The sequence below is a fragment of the Canis lupus genome, unplaced genomic scaffold, assembly GCF_011100685.1.
Source record: "Canis lupus familiaris isolate Mischka breed German Shepherd unplaced genomic scaffold, alternate assembly UU_Cfam_GSD_1.0 chrUn_S266H426, whole genome shotgun sequence".
Taxonomy (NCBI): Eukaryota; Metazoa; Chordata; class Mammalia; order Carnivora; family Canidae; genus Canis; species Canis lupus.
In genome coordinates, this window is record NW_023331196.1 from 10,961 (window position 1) to 32,166 (window position 21,206).

The 21,206-nt window shown below is 41.6% G+C and overlaps 1 long non-coding RNA gene across 1 annotated transcript; it reads left to right on the forward strand.

Moving 5' to 3' along the window:
- Nucleotides 1-1,033: 1,033 nt before the first annotated feature.
- LOC119879093 lies at nt 1,034-20,949 on the forward strand. The gene is made up of 4 exons (XR_005387332.1): nt 1,034-1,246; nt 12,470-12,658; nt 16,258-16,344; nt 20,859-20,949. It is a non-coding gene; the product is annotated as an uncharacterized LOC119879093 (long non-coding RNA).
- The last annotated feature ends 257 nt before the right edge of the window (nt 20,950-21,206 follow it).

Sequence of the window (21,206 nt, forward strand, 5' to 3'; positions counted from 1 at the left end):
TGAGTCCTGTATGCTTTTTTCTAGAGCCACTAGTAGCTTTATAATAGTGCTTCTGAACTGGCTTTCTGATATTGAATTGTAATCCAAATTTTGCAACTCTGTGGGAGAGAGGACTGTTTCTGATGCTTTCTTTTGAGGTGAGGTTTTGCTTCTGGGCATTTTGCTCAATGCAGAGTGGCCAAAAAAAGTTGTATTGGGAAAAGGAGAAAAAGAGAGAAAAAGGAAAAAAGAGAAAAGAAATAAGAAAAAAGAAAAAGAGAAGAAAAAAAGGGTGGGAAAATCAAACAAACGAAAAAACCCACGGGGGAGTATCTTCGGATTCTGTATACTTTAAGTCCCTTGACTTCCTCTGGATCTTGTCCGTCTAGCTGGTCTTCTGGGGGAGGGGCCTGTTGTGCTGATTTTCAGGTGTTAGCACTTGGGGCTGCTCTGCCCCCTGCCTGGTGCGGGCTCAGTGGGGGTAGTTTACCCCGTGAGGCCCCGGGAGGAACAACCACTGTGATGGGGGCCAACTCTGCAGCCCTGGAGTCAGCTCCCACAATAACTAAGGAGCTCTCCATCTGCCAGGAGGGGCATGGGAGCCCCCGGGTTCCAGGGGTCACGAACATAGGAAATGGGGAGAGCGTGCCAAGGACCAAGGACAGAGCTCCGAAAATGGCTGGAGTGCCCCCCCCCCTCAGTGGTCCGGGCGCAGCATGGAGGCAGCTCGGGCGGAGGCTCCGAGGGGAGGGGACTGCTTGGCCACGGGAACACCTCGGAGGCATCTTAGGCGGCAGCGCTGCACGGAGGGTCTTCTCGGCCCCAGGAGCATCTCAGGAGTGGCTCTGGCAGAAGCTCCATGGGGAGGAGGCTGTGCGGCCCCTGGAGCAGCTCCTGAGTGGTTTTCATGCTTTTATATCAGCCCAAGTGCATCAGAGCGCCCTTCTGTGATGTCACGCCATGCCTTGGCCAATTACGGAGGCTCCGGGGTGGACTGGATCAGGTGGCCAATCACCATGTAGCTCAGGTGGGCGATGTCAGACGGCTTTCTCATTGACCCCCGATACCGTTGCCTAGAAACAATTTTAAACGGAAAACAGAGTAGGAGGGGGAAAGATGGTGGAACTGTAGGGTCCCCAAGTCACCTGTCCCCACTAAATTACCTAAATAACTTTCAAATCATCCTGAAAACCTACAAATTCGGCCTGAGATTTAAAGAAAGAACAGCTGGAATGCTACAGTGAGAAGAGTTCACTCTTCTATCACGGTAAGAAGACGGGGTTGGGGAAGAAAAATGAAACAAAAGGCATCCAAGTGGGAGGGGCCCCGTGAGGACCCGGGCTAAGGCCACGTCGAGTGTCCCCAGGACACGAAAGCCCCGTCGTAGAGAAGCAGGGGTTTCACCAATTTTCCCGGGAGTTGAGCAGGATCCCAGGAGGCGCCAGGATGCGCTCAACCTACCTGGGACAGTAACAGAGCACCAGCGCCCCAGCGAGAGCGGGCCCCACATCGCGCTGAGCTCCCTAAAGGGCTGCAGCGTGCATATGGCAGGGCTCTGGAAACTTGAGGCGGCTCAGGCAGCGGCTCCACTGGGAGGGAGCTGCACGGGCCTGGGTGCAGATCGGAAACGGCTCAGGCAGGGGCTCCACACAGGGGGCGCGCCGCCCTGGGACCTGCTCAGAATGCGCTGGGGCAGAGGCTCCACATGGAGGGGGCTGGGAGGCCTAGAGCACGATTCCAACAGCTCAGGCCTGGGAGCACAGTGCTCCAGGGACACAGCCCAAGATCCAGCGCCTCCCCCTCGACAGGCAGAAGTCAGGAAGGCTCAGGACAGCAAGGACACTCTTGCCGCCGGGTTGCCCCAAGCTGGGCAGATCAGCGGCCCCTGCCCCCAGAGCATCCAGGCTTCTGCAGACTGCAAGCTCCATAGCTAACTGCGGGAGCTTACTCCAGGGCTCCAGAGCTGGCCGCCTCTACTGTTGTTGTTCCTCCTGGGGCCTCACAGGATAAACAACCCCCCTGAGGCCCACAGTGGCCTCGAGGGATAAAGAGGTTAAAAACTGGGATCCCTGAGTGGCGCAGCGGTTTGGCGCCTGTCTTTGGCCCAGGGCGCGATCCTGGAGACCCGGGATCGAATCCCACCTCAGGCTCCCAGCATGGAGCCTGCTTCTCCCTCTGCCTGTGTCTCTGCCACTCTCTCTCTCTCTCTGTGTGACTATCATAAATAAATAAAAATTTATTAAAAAAAAAAGAGGTTAAAAACCTTTCACTGAGCCCTGCACCAGGGAGGGGGCTGAGCAGCTCCCCCAAGTGCTAACACCGGAAAATCAGCACAACAGGCCTCTTCCACAGAAGACCAGCTAGACGGACAGGGGGAAAAACAAATTATGACCAAGAAGCACTGGAAAGTTCCAGGGGAAGCCGAGGGATTTACAGTATAGAAAATGAGAGGATACTCCCCCTTGTTTTTTGTCTTTTGATTTTGGTTTGCGTACCCCCCCCTTTTTATTTTATTTTATTCTCTTTTTCCTTCTTTTCTTTTTTTCTTTTTACTCTTTTTTTCTTCTTTCTTTTTCTTTTCTTCTTTCTCTTATTTTTCTCATTTTCCCAATACAACTTGTTTTTGGCCAATTTGCACTGAGTATAATGACTAGAAGGAAAAAATCACCTCAAATAAGAATCAGAAACAGCTCTCTCTCCCACAGAGTTACAGAATTTGAATTACAATTCAATGTCAGAAAGCCAATTCTGAAGCACAATTATAAAGCTACTGGTGGCTCTCAAAAAAAAACCGTGAATGATTCCAGAGACTTCATGACTGCAGAATTTAGATCTAATCAGGCCAAAATTAAAAATCAATTAAACGAGTGAGTGACATAGAAGACAAGTTGATGGCACGGAGGGGAACTGAGGGAAAAACGAGAAAACCACTAAAAGGTCAACAGGATAGTTTACTGGAAAAAATAGTAGCCTCAGAAAGGAAATCTACGTTTAACTGGTGTTACTGAGTGTCTCAAAAACGGACAGAGCCTAGAATACGTATTTGAACAAATCATAGCTGAATACTTCTCTAAATTTGGGAGGGAAACAGGCATTCAGACCTAGTAAATAGATAGTTCCCACCCCAATATCAATAAAAACTGCTCTACACCTGGCATTTAATAGGGAAACTTGCAAATTCGAAAGATAAAGAGAATTTCCTTAAAGCAGCAAAAGACAAGTAATCTCTAAATTTTGTGGGGAGAAGTATTAGCATAACAGGAGAACCCTCCACAGAGACCTGGAAGGCCAGAAAGGGCTGGCAGGATATATTCAGTGTCCTAAATGAGAAGAACATGCAGCCAAGATACTGTATCCAACAAGGCTCTCATTTAGAATAGGAGAGATAAAGAGCTTCCAAGATAGGCAGAAACTGAAAGAATATGTGACCACAAAGCCAGCTGTGCAAGAAATACTAAGGGGGATGCTGTAATAGAGGAAGTTCAAGGGAACAATCCACAAAAAGGGACTGAATAGGTATGCGACAGTAAATATATATCTTTCAATAGTAACTCTGAGTATTAAAGTGTCTTGCTCTTAGACTACATTGAATGATAAAAATACACAATCAATTTTATTCCAAATTAATATTCCTTAAGTTAAACCGTATCCATACTCCACAAATTTATAACGACAGATTTTTAAAACATGCTATATAATGTGCTAATGTAACCATTTCTTATAGGCCACTGAATGATAAATACATTCAAAAAAGAGCAAGGAGACTTTAAAAGATGAAAGACTGCAAATTTCTGTTTGAAAACTTTAAGCATATTACTTTAAGATATGCTCGTCTTCTAAAACATGTAAATTAGTTCAACTGTATAAATCAGTTAATATGCTATGCAAGGTAATCAAAAGAAGCCCCAGAGTAATACAAGAAAGTTATTAATAGGGGGGAGGAGCAAGATGGCGGAAGAGTAGGGTCTCCAAATCACCTGTCTCCACCAAATTACCTAGAAAACCTTCAAATTAAACTGAAAATCTATCAATTCGGCCTGAGATTTAAAGAGAGACCAGCTGGAATGCTACAGTGAGAAGAGTTCGCGCATCTATCAAGGTAGGAAGATGGGGAAAAAGAAATAAAGACACAAAAGGCCTCCAAGGGGGAGGGCCGGGCGAGTGGTCCCAGGACAGGAGAGCCCCGTCCCGGAGGAGCAGGAGCTGCACCGACCTCCCCGGGGGAAAGGGGCTCGCGGGGAGGTGGAGCAGGACCCAGGAGGGCGGGGATGCCCTCGGGCTCCCGGGGACACTGACAGACACCTGCTGCGCCCCGGAGAGCGCCCCGAGCTCCCTAAGGGCTGCAGCGCGCACGGCGGGACCCGGAGCAGCAGCTCGGGGGGCTCGGGGCGGCTCCGCGGAGGGGCTGCGGGCGGGCAGCTCGGGGGCTCGGGGGCGGCTCCGCGGAGGGGCTGCGGGCGAGCAGCTCGAGGGGCTCGGCAGGAGAGGCTCCGTGCGAGGGGCTGCGCGGTTCCAGGAGCAGCTCGGAGGGGCTCGGGCGGCGGCTCCGCGGAGGGGGCTGCGGGCGGGAGCGCGAATCCAACAGCGCAGGCTCCGGAGCACAGGGCGCCGGGACACAGCCCAGGATCCGCCTCCCCCGGGACAGGCAGAGGCCGGGAGGGCCCAGGACAGCAAGGACGCTCCTGCCCCAGTTGAGCAGATCAGCGGCCCCGCCCGGAGCCTCCAGGCCCTGCAGACGGAGCTCCTGCCGGAGCTGAATCCAGGTTTCCAGAGCTGCCCCGCCACTGGGGCTGTTCCTCCTGCGGCCTCACGGGGTAAACAACCCCCACTGAGCCCTGCACCAGGCAGGGGCACAGCAGCTCCCCCAACTGCTAACACCTGAAAATCAGCACAACAGGCCCCTCCCCCAGAACACCAGCTAGACTGACAACTTCCAGGAGAAGCCAAGGGACTTAAAGTACACAGAATCAGAAGATACTCCCCGTGGTTCTTTTTGTTTGTTTTGTTTTGTTTTTGTTTGTTTTTTCCTTCCCCCACCCCCTTTTTTTCTCCTTTTTTTTCTTTCTCTTTTTCTTCTTTTTTTTTTTTCGTTTTTTTTTTCTTTTTCCCTTTTTTTTCTCTTTCTCTTTTCTTTCCTTCTTTCTCTCCTCTCTTTTTCTCTTTTTCCCAATACAACTTGCTTTTGGCCACTCTGCACTGAGCAAAATGACTAGAAGGAAACCTCACCTCAAAAGAAAGAATCAGAAACAGTCCTCTCTCCCACAGAGTTACAAAATCTGGATTACAATTCAATGTCAGAAAGCCAATTCAGAAGCACTATTATACAGCTACTGGTGGCTCTAGAAAAAAGTATAAGGACTCAAGAGACTTCATGACTGCAGAATTTAGAGCTAATCAGGCAGAAATTAAAAATCAATTGAATGAGATGCAATCCAAACTAGAAGTCCTAACGACGAGGGTTAACGAGGTGGAAGAACGAGTGAGTGACATAGAAGACAAGTTGATAGCAAAGAGGGAAACTGAGGAAAAAAGAGACAAACAATTAAAAGACCATGAAGATAGATTAAGGGAAATAAACGACAGCCTGAGGAAGAAAAACCTACGTTTAATTGGGGTTCCCGAGGGCGCCGAAAGGGACAGAGGGCCAGAATATGTATTTGAACAAATTCTAGCTGAAAACTTTCCTAATCTGGGAAGGGAAACAGGCATTCAGATCCAGGAAATAGAGAGATCCCCCCCTAAAATCAATAAAAACCGTTCAACACCTCGACATTTAATTGTGAAGCTTGCAAATTCCAAAGATAAAGAGAAGATCCTTAAAGCAGCAAGAGACAAGAAATCCCTGACTTTTATGGGGAGGAGTATTAGGGTAACAGCAGACCTCTCCACAGAGACCTGGCAGGCCAGAAAGGGCTGGCAGGATATATTCAGGGTCCTAAATGAGAAGAACATGCAACCAAGAATACTTTATCCAGCAAGGCTCTCATTCAAAATGGAAGGAGAGATAAAGAGCTTCCAAGACAGGCAGCAACTAAAAGAATATGTGACCTCCAAACCAGCTCTGCAAGAAATTTTAAGGGGGACTCTTAAAATTCCCCTTTAAGAAGAAGTTCAGTGGAACAGTCCACAAAAACAAGACTGAATAGATATCATGATGACACTAAACTCATATCTCTCAATAGTAACTCTGAATGTGAACGGGCTTAATGACCCCATCAAAAGGCGCAGGGTTTCAGACTGGATAAAAAAGCAGGACCCATCTATTTGCTGTCTACAAGAGACTCATTTTAGACAGAAGGACACCTACAGCCTGAAAATAAAAGGTTGGAGAACCATTTACCATTCGAATGGTCCTCAAAAGAAAGCAGGGGTAGCCATCCTTATATCAGATAAACTAAAATTTACCCCAAAGACTGTAGTGAGAGATGAAGAGGGACACTATATCATACTTAAAGGATCTATTCAACAAGAGGACTTAACAATCCTCAATATATATGCCCGAATGTGGGAGCTGCCAAATATATAAATCAATTATTAACCAAAGTGAAGAAATACTTAGATAATAATACACTTATACTTGGTGACTTTCATCTACTCTTTCTATACTCGATGGTCTTCTAGCACACATCTCCAAGAAAACAGAGCTTTAATGATACACTGACCAGATGGATTTCACAGATAGTCTAGCAGACTTTAACATCCAAACTCAACTGAATACACATTCTTCTCAAGCGCACATGGAACTTTCTCCAGAATAGGACCACATATGGGGTCACAAATCGGGTCTGAACCGATACCAAAAGATTGGGGATGGCCCCTGCATATTCTCAGACAATAATGCCATTGAAATTAGAACTAAATCACAACAAGAAGTTTGGAAGGACCGTCAAACACGTGAGGTTAAGGACCATCCTGCTAAAAGATAAAGGGTCAACCCAGGAAAGTAAGGAAGAATTAAAAGATTCATGGAACACTACAATAGAATGAAGAATACAACCGTTCAAATCTTTGGATGCAGCAAAAGCAGTCCTAAGGGGGAAATACATCGACAATACAAGCAGTCCATTCAAAAACTGGAAAGAACTCAAATACAGAAGCTAACCTTCCACATAAAGGAGCTAGAGAAAAAAACAGCGAATAGATCCTACACCCAAGAGAAGAAGGGAGTTAATAAAGATTCGAGCAGAACTCAACGAATCGAGACCAGAAGAAAACTGTGGAACAGATCAACAGAACCAGGAGTTGGTTCTTTGAAAGAATTAATAAGATAGATAAACCATTAGCCAGCCTTATTAAAAAGAAGAGAGAGAAGACTCAAATTAATAAAATCATGAATGAGAAAGGAGAGATCACTACCAACACCAAGGAAATACAAACGATTTTAAAAACTATTATGAACAGCTATACGCCAATAAATTAGGCAATCTAGAAGAAATGGACGCATTCCTGGAAAGCCACAAACTACCAAAACTGGAACAGGAAGAAATAGAAAACCTGAACAGGCCAATAACCAGGGAGGAAATTGAAGCAGTCATCAAAAACCTCCCAAGACACAAGAGTCCAGGGCCAGATGGCTTCCCAGGGGAATTTTATCAAACGTTTAAAGAAGAAACCATACCTATTCTCCTAAAGCTGTTTGGAAAGATAGAAAGAGATGGAGTACTTCCAAATTCGTTCTATGAAGCCAGCATCACCTTAATTCCAAAACCAGACAAAGACCCCACCAAAAAGGAGAATTACAGACCAATATCCCTGATGAACATGGATGCAAAAATTCTCAACAAGATACTGGCCAATAGGATCCAACAGTACATTAAGAAAATTATTCACCATGACCAAGTAGGATTTATCCCTGGGACACAAGGCTGGTTCAACACCCGTAAAACAATCAATGTGATTCATCATATCAGCAAGAGAAAAACCAAGAACCATATGATCCTCTCATTGGATGCAGAGAAAGCATTTGACAAAATACAGCATCCATTCCTGATCAAAACTCTTCAGAGTGTAGGGATAGAGGGAACATTCCTCGACATCTTAAAAGCCATCTATGAAAAGCCCACAGCAAATATCATTCTCAATGGGGAAGCACTGGGAGCCTTTCCCCTAAGATCAGGAACAAGACAGGGATGTCCACTCTCACCACTGCTATTCAACATAGTACTGGAAGTCCTAGCCTCAGCAATCAGACAACAAAAAGACATTAAAGGCATTCAAATTGGCAAAGAAGAAGTCAAACTCTCCCTCTTCGCCGATGACATGATACTCTACATAGAAAACCCAAAAGTCTCCACCCCAAGATTGCTAGAACTCATACAGCAATTCGGTAGCGTGGCAGGATACAAAATCAATGCCCAGAAGTCAGTGGCATTTCTATACACTAACAATGAGACTGAAGAAAGAGAAATTAAGGAGTCAATCCCATTTACATTGCACCCAAAAGCATAAGATACCTAGGAATAAACCTAACCAAAGATGTAAAGGATCTATACCCTCAAAACTATAGAACACTTCTGAAAGAAATTGAGGAAGACACAAAGAGATGGAAAAATATTCCATGCTCATGGATTGGCAGAATTAATATTGTGAAAATGTCAATGTTACCCAGGGCAATATACACGTTTAATGCAATCCCTATCAAAATACCATGGACTTTCTTCAGAGAGTTAGAACAAATTATTTTAAGATTTGTGTGGAATCAGAAAAGACCCCGAATAGCCAGGGGAATTTTAAAAAAGAAAACCATATCTGGGGGCATCACAATGCCAGATTTCAGGTTGTACTACAAAGCTGTGGTCATCAAGACAGTGTGGTACTGGCACAAAAACAGACACATAGATCAGTGGAACAGAATAGAGAATCCAGAAGTGGACCCTGAACTTTATGGGCAACTAATATTCGATAAAGGAGGAAAGACTATCCATTGGAAGAAAGACAGTCTCTTCAATAAATGGTGCTGGGAAAATTGGACATCCACATGCAGAAGAATGAAACTAGACCACTCTCTTTCACCATACACAAAGATAAACTCAAAATGGATGAAAGATCTAAATGTGAGACAAGATTCCATCAAAATCCTAGAGAAGAACACAGGCAACACCCTTTTTGAACTCGGCCATAGTAACTTCTTGCAAGATACATCCACGAAGGCAAAAGAAACAAAAGCAAAAATGAACTATTGGGACTTCATCAAGATAAGAAGCTTTTGCACAGCAAAGGATACAGTCAACAAAACTCAAAGACAACCTACAGAATGGGAGAAGATATTTGCAAATGACATATCAGATAAAGGGCTAGTTTCCAAGATCTATAAAGAACTTATTAAACTCAACACCAAAGAAACAAACAATCCAATCATGAAATGGGCAAAAGACATGAACAGAAATCTCACAGAGGAAGACATAGACATGGCCAACATGCACATGAGAAAATGCTCTGCATCACTTGCCATCAGGGAAATACAAATCAAAACCACAATGAGATACCACCTCACACCAGTGAGAATGGGGAAAATTAACAAGGCAGGAAACAACAAATGTTGGAGAGGATGCGGAGAAAAGGGAACCCTCTTACACTGTTGGTGGGAATGTGAACTGGTGCAGCCACTCTGGAAAACTGTGTGGAGGTTCCTCAAACAGTTAAAAATATACCTGCCCTACGACCCAGCAATTGCACTGTTGGGGATTTACCCCAAAGATACAAATGCAATGAAACGCCGGGACACCTGCACCCCGATGTTTATAGCAGCAATGGCCACGATAGCCAAACTGTGGAAGGAGCCTCGGTGTCCAACGAAAGATGAATGGATAAAGAAGATGTGGTTTATGTATACAATGGAATATTACTCAGCTATTAGAAATGACAAATACCCACCATTTGCTTCAACGTGGATGGAACTGGAGGGTATTATGCTGAGTGAAGTAAGTCAGTCGGAGAAGGACAAACATTATAGTTCTCATTCATTTGGGGAATATAAATAATAGTGAAAGGGAATATAAGGGAAGGGAGAAGAAATGTGTGGGAAATATCAGAAAGGGAGACAGAACGTAAAGACTGCTAACTCTGGGAAACGAACTAGGGGTGGTAGAAGGGGAGGAGGCGGGGGGTGGGAGTGAATGGGTGACGGGCACTGGGGGTTATTCTGTATGTTAGTAAATTGAACACCAATAAAAAATAAATTAGAAATAAAAAAAAGTTATTAATATATATTATAAGTATTATGTTTCCATTTATTATTTATTAGGTAATATAATAAGTTATGTTTCTATGATGCTGTATTTGTTTTAAAGTGGATATCTTTCAACTCTCAGATAAGAAAAACAAGGAGAAAAACAGTGTTTTTTTTACAATCATAAATCTAGTCAGAGATATTCTACTTGTAAATCTTTCTTATTTGTATTTCTATAGCCTATGGCTAAATGGATTTTTCACTTTTGGTTTAGACAATGTGGAAATAGGTCAGGTAACAGGACTTTCCCTTGTTAGATCTCCCATGTACGTCTGTACATAGGCTCAGAGTCAGATCATACACACACTTTCTGGAATAAAAAAATATGGATCCACTGAAGGATTCATAACTATTAGACCTGAGCTTCACCCAGAACATCTGTGCCCTCCTGGGAAAGTGTCCTTAACATAGTTCTGGTCCTAGTGCTTTCTTGCAAGCTGCAATTAGGAGGGCTGTCTTACTTCTACTAAAATGCACATTCCAAAACGTAGCCTGTGGCAGCCTGAGGGATGATAACAGAGGATGAAAAGCAGACAGTGTACCTTGCTTGGAAGTGTGGCTTCTGCTTATTTGCTTACTCCAAGTCCTGGAACTTGCCAGCACCAGTCTTTAAATTCTGTTATTTCAGGGCACCTGGGTGGCTCAGTGTTTGAGCATATATCTGCCTTTGGCTCAGGTCGTGATCCCAGGGTCCAGGGTTGGAGTCCCACATCAAACTCCCCCAGGGAGCCTATTTCTCCCTTTGCCCATGTCTCTGCCTCTCTCTCTGTATGTTTCTTATGAATAAATAAATAAAAACCTTTAAAAAAATGCCTCCTTTTGAAGTACCAAGCTCTTCTACAAAACAGTATATGAAAATGGAAATTACAGAAAGTATGTTTCTGGCACTTGCATGAAAAAACTTACAGAAATGTCCTTGAGGGAGAAAAATTATCAGGGATATTAAATAATGAATTAAAAAAATGGGGATGAAACCTTGTATTCATGGCTCTTCGTGAAGATAAAACTGAAATGCATCTATATATTAATATAAAGCAATAACATAAAAAATAAACTGTTTAATATGATGGATGATGTTGCTTTGCTAAAGTCACTACAGGTGTTAGGTATACAGTAGAAGATGGAGCTCCTGACACTCTCTTCTAAGATTAGTTTAGACATGGAACTGTACAGAAATTGGGGTGAGGGTAGTAATGTATGAGACCCTTACAGTTGATTTCTGTTTGCTCTGGAGGCTGAGGGAATGGAAAGAAATTAACGTAAATGACAATTTCAGAGGAGATTCTGGGTTCCTGGCTGCATGTAAGGTATGTAAAAAGGAGGAATCTCAACTACTCTTAAATTGAGAAACTTTTTTAACACATTTAAATCCTGGGCAAAAAGAGTGCTTTTGTTGTAGAGTTTCCAACAGTAAGAAGATCAGAGTGAGTCATGGCATAGGCTGAATGTTAGTTGATCCATTTAGGGCAACCTTTTCCCAACTGTGTTTTATAAAAGGCCAAAGCACAAAACAAAACAAGTGTTCTATTGGTTCATCCTGGTGTAAAGCTGACTATCAAATTATTTATCAACATTTATCTGATTTAGTGAATGAGCCTATTCAAGAAAGTCTAGTATTGGAAAGAAATTTTTTGAAAGGCCATTCACTGACCTTTACCATTTTTGAGAAGTTTCCATTGACCTACTTCAACTACTTGGGGGCAGCAAGTTGACCCTCGACAGAATTTCTTACCATGAAATTAAACATATTATCCCCCAAAATGTGATTTGTGTGGTGAAGTTTAAAATCTGGGATTTATTTATGCTCCAGGATTTCACCCAGTTGCTCCAACAAAAAGTTTTCACTCAGTCTACCTCTAGTGTTTTGGGAAGGCAGATGACTTCTACTACATGGGGTGACTCAAGGGATATGTCCCTTTACTGTACTCTGCTTTAATTGAAGAAGGAACCTACGAAACATTTAAACTGCCAAGAGTTTCCTAGGAGACTGCCTTTCCTTCTGATATTGCGTCTAAATTGTCTGATTTGCATACAGCCTCCAAAGTAATATACAATTTTCTGGATTTAAAAAAGATATTCTTTCCTTTGGCTAAGAATATATACTATGAACTGAATTTTATCTCCCCTCCTCCCTCCCTAATGAATATGTTGAAGCCCTAACCCTCAATGTCACTATATCTGGAGACAGGGCCTTATTGGAGGTAATGTTTAAATGTGATCATAAGGGTAAGACTCTGATCTTGATAGGATTGGTCCTTATAGGAAGAGACACCAGAGACCTTGCTCTTTCTCTGCCATATGAGGACAAGTGAGAAGACAGCCGTCAGCAAGCCGGGAAGAGCACTCTCACGCGAAACCCATCCTGCTGGACCTTGATCCTGGACTTCTAGCCTCCAGAACAGAGAAAATAAGTTTCTGCTGCTCACAGCACCAGTCTGCAGCCTGAGCTGAGTAATACAATAAGTTAGGGTATCAAGGGTAGGGTCCATGTTAGACTTGCTCATATTTTTTAAAAGATTTTTTCTATACATTCATTTGAGAGAGAGCAAGGAAGAGCAAAGAAAGGGGGGAAGTTCAGAGGGAGAGGGAGACACCGAGAGTCCAATGGACTCAGGGCTCGATCCCAGGACCCAGGGATCGTGTCTGAACCAGAGGGAGATGTTTAACTGACCTAGTCACCCAGGCATTCCTAGATTTGCTCATTTTTTAATCCCAGAGCATTTTCAGTGCCTATTAAATAGTAGGTGCTCAAAAAGTCTTTACTGAATAAACAAATCTATAATTGAATCCAAAATACAAAAGTTAGTCAACAGATAAGCATCTGAATTCTCTTTGAGTAGAACTGGTTTCAGATGCATTCTCTGGCTAGTTTATTAGATTGTATATGGGCAGCATGGACATTCAGTGTAGAGCCAATCCCAGGTTCTTCTTCCCTTTCTATCTGCCCCTTTACGTTTTTCCTCCATTTGACTATGTAGGTGTTCAGAGAATGCAGCTTGGGATCCAGACTGCCTGGGCCCAAGTCCTGGCTCTACCTCTCGTGACCTCAGGCAAGGTGGTTAACTACCCCATGTGCCAATAACAGCATGTGTAAAAATGGAGATAATTATAGTACCTATGAGGAGGTTGCTGTGGGAATTAAACTGATACATGTCATGCTTAGAAAACAAATAGTGAGCTCTCATCACTCATAGTTATCAATTATTCTTAAACCTACTTTAACCAGAGATCTAATATCTCCTTCCTTTTGTACCTTCAACCTCTATACTGGCTCCTTCCCAGCAACATTTATATATGAACAAATCTCCCGATTTAGAAGATAAAAAATTCTCCCTTGACCCTTTACCTCTCTTTGCCTACAGGCCAGTCCTTTCCCTCTGCTTTTACATTTTTTTAAAGATTTATTTATTTGAGAGAGAGAGAAAGACATGTGGATGGGGTGGGGTAGGGAAGAAGGGACAGAGGACAGGGGAGTGGGACAGACTTCCACTCAGCAGAGAGTCCTATGTGATGCTCCACATGGGGCTCAATCTCCCCACCCCCCCTACCAGGAGATCATGACTTGAGCCGAAACCAGGAGCCAGAGGCTTAGTGGACAGAGCCACCCAGGTGCCCCCACAGCCACTTTTCAGACCAGTCACATATACCACCATCATCATTTTCCCAGGTTGCAACCCTCAGTATATTTCAGTTTCACATCTCAGATCCCTGCCTACACTTCCTCTTCCTGAATATCTTGGAATACAATGGTCATTGATTCTGTTCTTAATTTGCTTTAATTTCAAGCTCAATCTAATGATACTGAACACATCCTCCTTCTCTCTCTTCTGTTCTTCCAAACCACATTCTCTGGACCACCTGCTTATCTGACCATTTATCCCTGCATCTCTTGCAGACTTCCTCTTATCACTTGCTTTGGGAGGTCCTCAAGGCTCTGAGTCTACAGTCACTTCTCAGCCAACTGCATCTGCTTCTCTCCTTCTCCTTGCACAACCATCTAATCACCACACACCATCTGCTGGGTCTCTTACGTGTCTCTCAGATGTATTATGCTAGTCCATCTCCACCATCAATCCTGGCCCAGCCCAGCATCCATCTCTCACTTTTTTAAAGATTTATTTATTTTTTGTTCATTCATTCATTCATTCATTCATCATGAGAGACATACAGAGAAGGCACAGACACAGGCAGAGGGTGAAAGAGGCTCCCTGCAGCAAACCCGATGTGGGACTTGATCCAGGGACCCCGGGATCACAACCTGAGCCAAAGGCAGATGCTCAACCACTGAGCCACCCAGGTGCCCCTCTCACTTTTTTGTATAATAGCCCCATAGCTGGCTTTTTCTATTTCTCATCTTGTCCTCTCTCGGTTTCCTTTCAAAAATGCAAAGAGGATCAGTCCTTTGTCTGTTTGAACTCTCTAAGTAACTTGTCAACACCCTTAGGAAATGGTTCTCCTACTCTAATGTGCCAGGAAGGCTTCAGGACCTGCCTTTTGCCTACCTTTCTAGCTCAGCTCTCACTCACCCTGCTATACTACTCTCTTAATCTATACTCCATGGGCTTTGAGTTACTCAGTGTCTAATACTCACTCTTGCCAGGACCTTTAGCATCCTGGACCCTCTTTGTAGAGTTTTGCCACCATGTTCTTCAGTCTAGGTGGCAGTCTGTTATTTCTCCTCCAATAGCATCTTTCTCTGACATAAAATTTTGTTTTAAAATCTGTATCTTTGCTCCATGAGAAGAAGAATTATCTATGTCTCCTTTGGCTTTCAACACACAATACACATTTAAATATTTGTTGAACAGGTGAGTGAATTATCCCTCCTCAATTTTCCTTATGCTCATTTTAATCCTTTGGTTCAATTGCTTTGCTCTGTATGATGGTAAATTTTATGTCTTAACTGGACGGAGGCAAGGATGCCTGAATATTTCATCAAATGTTCTGAATATTTCAGTGAAGATATTTCTGGCTGACATATAGTATATAAACATATATATTTAAAGATTTCATTTTATTCCTGAGAGACTCACAGAGAGACAAAGACATACACAGAGGGAGAAGCTCCCCCCTGCAGGGAGCCTGATGCAGAACTCGATTCCAGGATCCCGGGATCATGATCTGAGCAGATGCTCAGTGACTGAGCCACCCAAGTGCCCCGAGTTTAATATTTAAATCAATAGATGAGGTAAAACAGATTGTCCTTCCTAATGTGGGTGGGCCTCATGCAATCGCTGAAGTCCTGAATAGAACAAAAAGACTGACCATCTCTGAATAAAAGGAAATTATTCCTGCCTTATTGCCTTCTAGCTGGGACATTGGTATTTTCTTGCCTTCAGACTCCAATTGAAGCATCAGCTCTTCCTATCTTGAGCCTGCCAGTCTTGAATTGAAGGTGCACTATTGTTTCTCATGGTTCTTAGGTCTTTGGGCTCAGACTAGAACTTGCACCATTGGCCCTGCTGGGTCTCCAGCTTGTAGACTCACCCCACAGGTCTCAGGACTTGTCAGCTTCCATAATTGTATGAGCCAATTCCTTATAATAAGCCTCTCTCTTTGTATATCTCTATCTATCTCTGTATCTATCTATCACAATATCTGTCTACCTATACATATATCTCCTATTGGTTCTGTTTCTCTGAAGAATCCTGACTAATACAATCTGTCAATAATATTTGGAGTTGGAAATATACCAAGAAGTGATCAGATACATAGATAATAAACATAAATGTTTACCACCTGTCACTAGCAGCAATTTTCTAAATATAACTAAGTTTGAATTTTGTTTTTCTTTTTTATTCAAAAATTGCCAAAATCCAGAAAGTCATCAGCAAAAAAACCAACAAAAATCAAGACAGGTATCAGTAAGCTGCAAACTGAGCAAGACAGTCTTTAGGGAAGTGTCATGTAGTAATACTTATACCCCAACTAGTTCATGTGCACGTCGGTTTTTTAAAATTCATATTTCCAAAATAACATTTCAAAGGGTACTTAGGGTCTATAAATAGCTTACAAATTTTAATCTATAATGTAGCTAAAATCTCTTATAGAGTTCTGCACCTGACAAAAGAAGTTGCTGAACAGATGAGGGAAGGAGAGGAGAGATTAAGCAAATTCCACCTAATTCTAGGCACGTGGTGAGTCTCGTGTATGTTCCATAAATTAATGTCCTGTGTGGCCATGTAGCCATGTGGCACATTCCTAATTCCTGCTTCCACTATTGAATTGTCTGACATGAAAGCTCAGATAAGTTCATCATCAACAACAAAATTTGAGTACGGCTCTGTGCTAGGTTCTTTCCTAACTGTGGAGAAAACATAAGAATGACAAATGCTCATTCTCAAAATGAGAGTAGGAAAATCAGAGGAATGAAGGAAATGAAGAGTGAATTCAATGGTCGATTCTCTGTTCTTCACTCAACTTGCCTTCATTTCTCCATCATTCACCTTCAAGCCAATTCATGGAGTATGGGAATAGCACAGATCCATGCCAATTATTTTTATACAAATGTGCATATACACAAAGTGATCATGGGCTTAACAGCAGTTTACAAGAGACTTGGGGTGTTTGGAGAAATAAAAGTTCAATTGAAACAATTGAAGTGGGGTTAACCTGGGATGCACAGTCAGTTGAACATCAGTCAGACTCTTGGTTTCAGTTCAGGTGGTGATCTCAGAATCTTGAGATCACAAGCCTGGCTCCATGCTCAGTGCAGAGTCTTCTTAGGACTCTCTCTTCCTCTCCCTTTGCCCCTCCCCTACCCCCAAGCTTGCTCCCTCTCTCAAATAAATAAATCTCCTTAAAAAAAAAGAAGAAACAATTAAGTGGTCAGAGCTGCTAAAAAAGCTAATAGTTCTTAATGTTGTTCCCATTTGCAGAAATAAAGTGCCCTGATTGAAGTAGATAATAATTTTCTTTTTTTTTTTTTAATTTTTTATTTATTTATTTATGATAGTCACAGAGAGAGAGAGAGAGAGAGAGGCAGAGACACAGGCAGAGGGAGAAGCAGGCTCCATGCACCGGGAGCCCGATGTGGGATTCGATCCCGGGTCTCCAGGATCACGCCCTGGGCCAAAGGCAGGCACCAAACCGCTGCGCCACCCAGGGATCCCGATAATAATTTTCTAATTGTACACTTTATTATCTATTGCTGAAAGATCTTGGATATTTCACCTGGAGTAAAACAATTAAGACACACTTGGAAACTTTCTTCAAACCTTTGGTCCTCTTTCTATGGGTGAAAACTTGGGAAAAGTGTGAAAATTACAGATATCTCTTACTGTTAAGAACTTTCTAGCAACTAAAACAATAGAACAAAGAAATGATACTGACTCAGCTCTCTTGGCCTGCGAGAGCTGAGTAAGTATCATAATCTCATTGGATGTGATCAAGAAGAGAGTGGACGACACCTGTAAAAGAGGATCTAGAAAGAATTATTCTACTGTCTGGAAGTTAAATTAGATGACCTTTAGTTCTCTCCTCAAATTCTGAAACTCCATGGTTTTATTATTTTTTTATTTCCCTAAGATTTAATTTTTTTTAAATTAATCTCTACACCCAATGTGGGGCTCGAACTTACAACCCCAGATCAAGAGTCACATGCTCTACCAACTAAGCCAGCCGGGTGCCCCTGAAATACCATAATTTTAGGTTTTAGTAAGTTGTGGACTGTTTACTTGTACATTTGTAGAGACTTTAAAAGCACATTATTAAAACTTTTATAGTATGTCCAATCACATCATTACACATGCAAAAAAAAAAAACCCTCAGAAAATTTGCTGAATAAATGTTAACATAATAAAGTACACATTTTGATACCTCACCAAACTAAGGGTGTACAGTATTTCATGAACTCAACATTTTCTTTTAATTCAAATCTTACATGATATAAAGACCTAGAAAAACATTGGTAATCTGAATTATTTTACATAGAAAGATAATCCATGGGCTCTCTAAAGCTACTGAATACTATCCTTTTCATTATATCTCCTATTAATGCCTTTATTATTCTTTTGTTTCTGTTTTGTTTGTTGAAAATATCCTCATTACAAGTAAGAACAATGATAAATTTTGTTAAATATTTGCTTTTGAGTACTTAGGATCTGAGTACTTGCTCTGATGTACTCCAGGGAATTTTCTTATTTATTTTATCTTCCTGTCCATTCATTGTTTCTAATAAAAGGTTAAGACTAAAATAGTTCTCCCTCAGAAATGTACAACAGCATATTTAATTTTGCTTTAGTATCTAAAAGTTAGTGGGTAATCAAAATGAGATGATGTAAACTTTCTGCATATTCTTCTCAATACCATTTTTCTCCAACAACAACTACCTTTCAAATATTTAAAGTTCTGAATCTGAGATCCTGTGAAACAAGTCTTATTTTCATCATGGATCTTAATAATATGTTAATAAAGTATCTCAGATATAACTGTCTGTTGGAATCCCATCAAAAGTGGAGCTAGCTTTCCCTTTAATATATAATTCTCTTCTTCTGATTGGCATCTTTCATCCTTCCTGGCTAGCTACTTGCTTCTGTGACACCTGTGGCCTCTCAATTCCTTTCTTAATGCAGCTGTTTAGGCCTGCCAGAGGAAACTATCAGGAAAGTCCCCCAGTTGACATTCTGTAGGTAGCCCTGAGAAGCAACCAAAGGCTTTTCCTGGGTCCAGCCACATTGAGACTCCAGCAACCCAAGCAGGGTCCTTACCATTTAACCTTCAACTCCTCTATCTACAGCCAATGTTTCTTTTTTCCTCTTTCTTTGAAATAATGTCAATTACTCTCAAAGTTCTCAAAGCCTTGCTGCTTAGACTCAGTGAATGAAGGCATCATTTGGAAAGATGTAAGACCATACGTATCATGATAAAAGAATGAAACACTGATTTTTTAATGACAAGAAAAGAGTGTCTTATAAAACGTTTCATTCCAATACACAAGCAATGTATTAAGCAATACATTAGCAATGTGCAATACACAAGATATGTTAGCTCCTGAAAGCCTTGAAAAAAGCCTTTTCCTTCACTGACAGAGAGTGGGTTTTATCAGCTCAGCTGTTGACAGCTTTCCCCTCATTCAGTCTTTGCATGATGAAAAACATAATTAATACTGCCTTGAATAGTCCAAGCTGAGTTGAGAAACCATCTGTCAGAGATGTCATGTAAGTAATTCCTGCCTGGGATGGAACTGGATGTTAACCAGTTTAACCAGCTTTCTTTCAAACCTGGACTCTCCTTAACCATGGTAAAAATTCATTTTTTCCAAATGGGAAAGTTGGTCCATGTGATGTTTGCATTCTAATGGAGTCATTATAAGACGAAAATCAAATCTTTCTGTATGTCAAAGACCAGTCCCTCACTCCCACCCTTTCTTTCTTTCTCTTTCCCTCTAAGGGCTACCTAAAAATAGACCATTTCTGCAAAGAGAATTTAAAAATTAAGGGGAAAAGTCTCTAAATTTATGTTCTCTTTATATTAAGAGAAAAAGTCTCAAGGGAAAAATTCGGTGCACTCATCCCAGTTTAATTTACAATTGGGTTGCTAGTGTCTAGAAGCCACTGCCTCTGTGATGGTTTCATACCTCAATGTTAAAAATCAGAATGAGACAAATTCTAATGAATAGAAGTCCACACAAACAATTGCTGCTTTTGTTGGTTCCTCTGGTACCAAGTCTAAGAATAGAAAGAAAATAAAAAACCTGGCAACACAACAACATCATCTTTTACAGCCATCTTTCTCTTCAGCATAAACTGAGGCATGTGTTTGATGGAGGGAGGGAAAGAGTGTTTCTTTTATTTCCCCTCAGTAAAGGAGCTTAGTTCCATTAAACAATGTTGGAAAACATATTGGAGATAGTATATTTAAAATTAATTTAAAATCTAAAGTGTTTTTAATGCCTTTTAATATAAACAAAAATTGATTTTATTAAAATGCTTTCAGATATTACAATACAATGATTTATTTATCACTCCAAGTCTGTAGCATGACTATAACTTCCTTTCTAAGTATATTGATTTTTAAGTGTATTATGGAAGTGGAAAAAGAACCAAAACAGTCTACCAAAATTCTTCACCAGCCCTCTTAAATAGAACCAGGTCCATTATGTCAATGGAGTCTATTTCAAAACAGTATGGGAAAATTAGTTTTTCAAAAGGATAGGATTAACCAGTTAGAAACATTCATTAAATAACAAAGGACAGGTCATACTTTTCTAAGTTGTGTTTTGCTGAGTTGAAACATGAAATGTCAAATATTGATAAAATATTCAAAGTTAAGTACACCAAAATGTCTGAAATATTGATATGGATTATCAACCTTTTCGAGTCTTTGCAGAACCTAAAAATGTCCTTGTTAACATGAGAAACTTAAAAGATCATATTTATCTGTAGATACAGTGCCCAGATAGAATTGATTTAAAATTTAAAGCACCTTTAGAAGAAAATTGCAGTGTTGTTGAAGTTAAACATAGAGCAAAAATCATACTTGTTACTTTTCTTCCATGTTTTCTGTTCAGGACTCCTTAGACTTTAAGGTATTTAATCCAACTCAGAATAAATGTTGGTGCAAAAAATTTAATTTTAACTTTTGGGGCATTTAGCTCTCACAATGATGATCCTTCCAAATGCTAGTAACAATAATTATGTATTTTTCCTAGCTTGTGATATAAGGTATCATGCCTCTTGGTGTATTATTCTTCGATCAAGATTGCCTAACTTCAAATGAAGAACTCCACTTCAGAGCTCTGCTTAATATAAGACTATTACCTGAGGAATTATTACTAGGCTGATTTTCAGTTATGTGTCCTGGTATTAATAAATCCTTGTTATTTCCCATGGAATAGAGTGTTTTTGTTACTAGTGCCTGGTTTTTAGACATCTACACTTGCATTTGTGATAGTGAAAGGGAAGAGCAATACAAACTGTAAGGTGAAATCCGTAGAAGATCCAAAATCATTGCGGTCAGTAGACAGAGGCATGACAGTGTTGCTGTTAAGAACAGACCC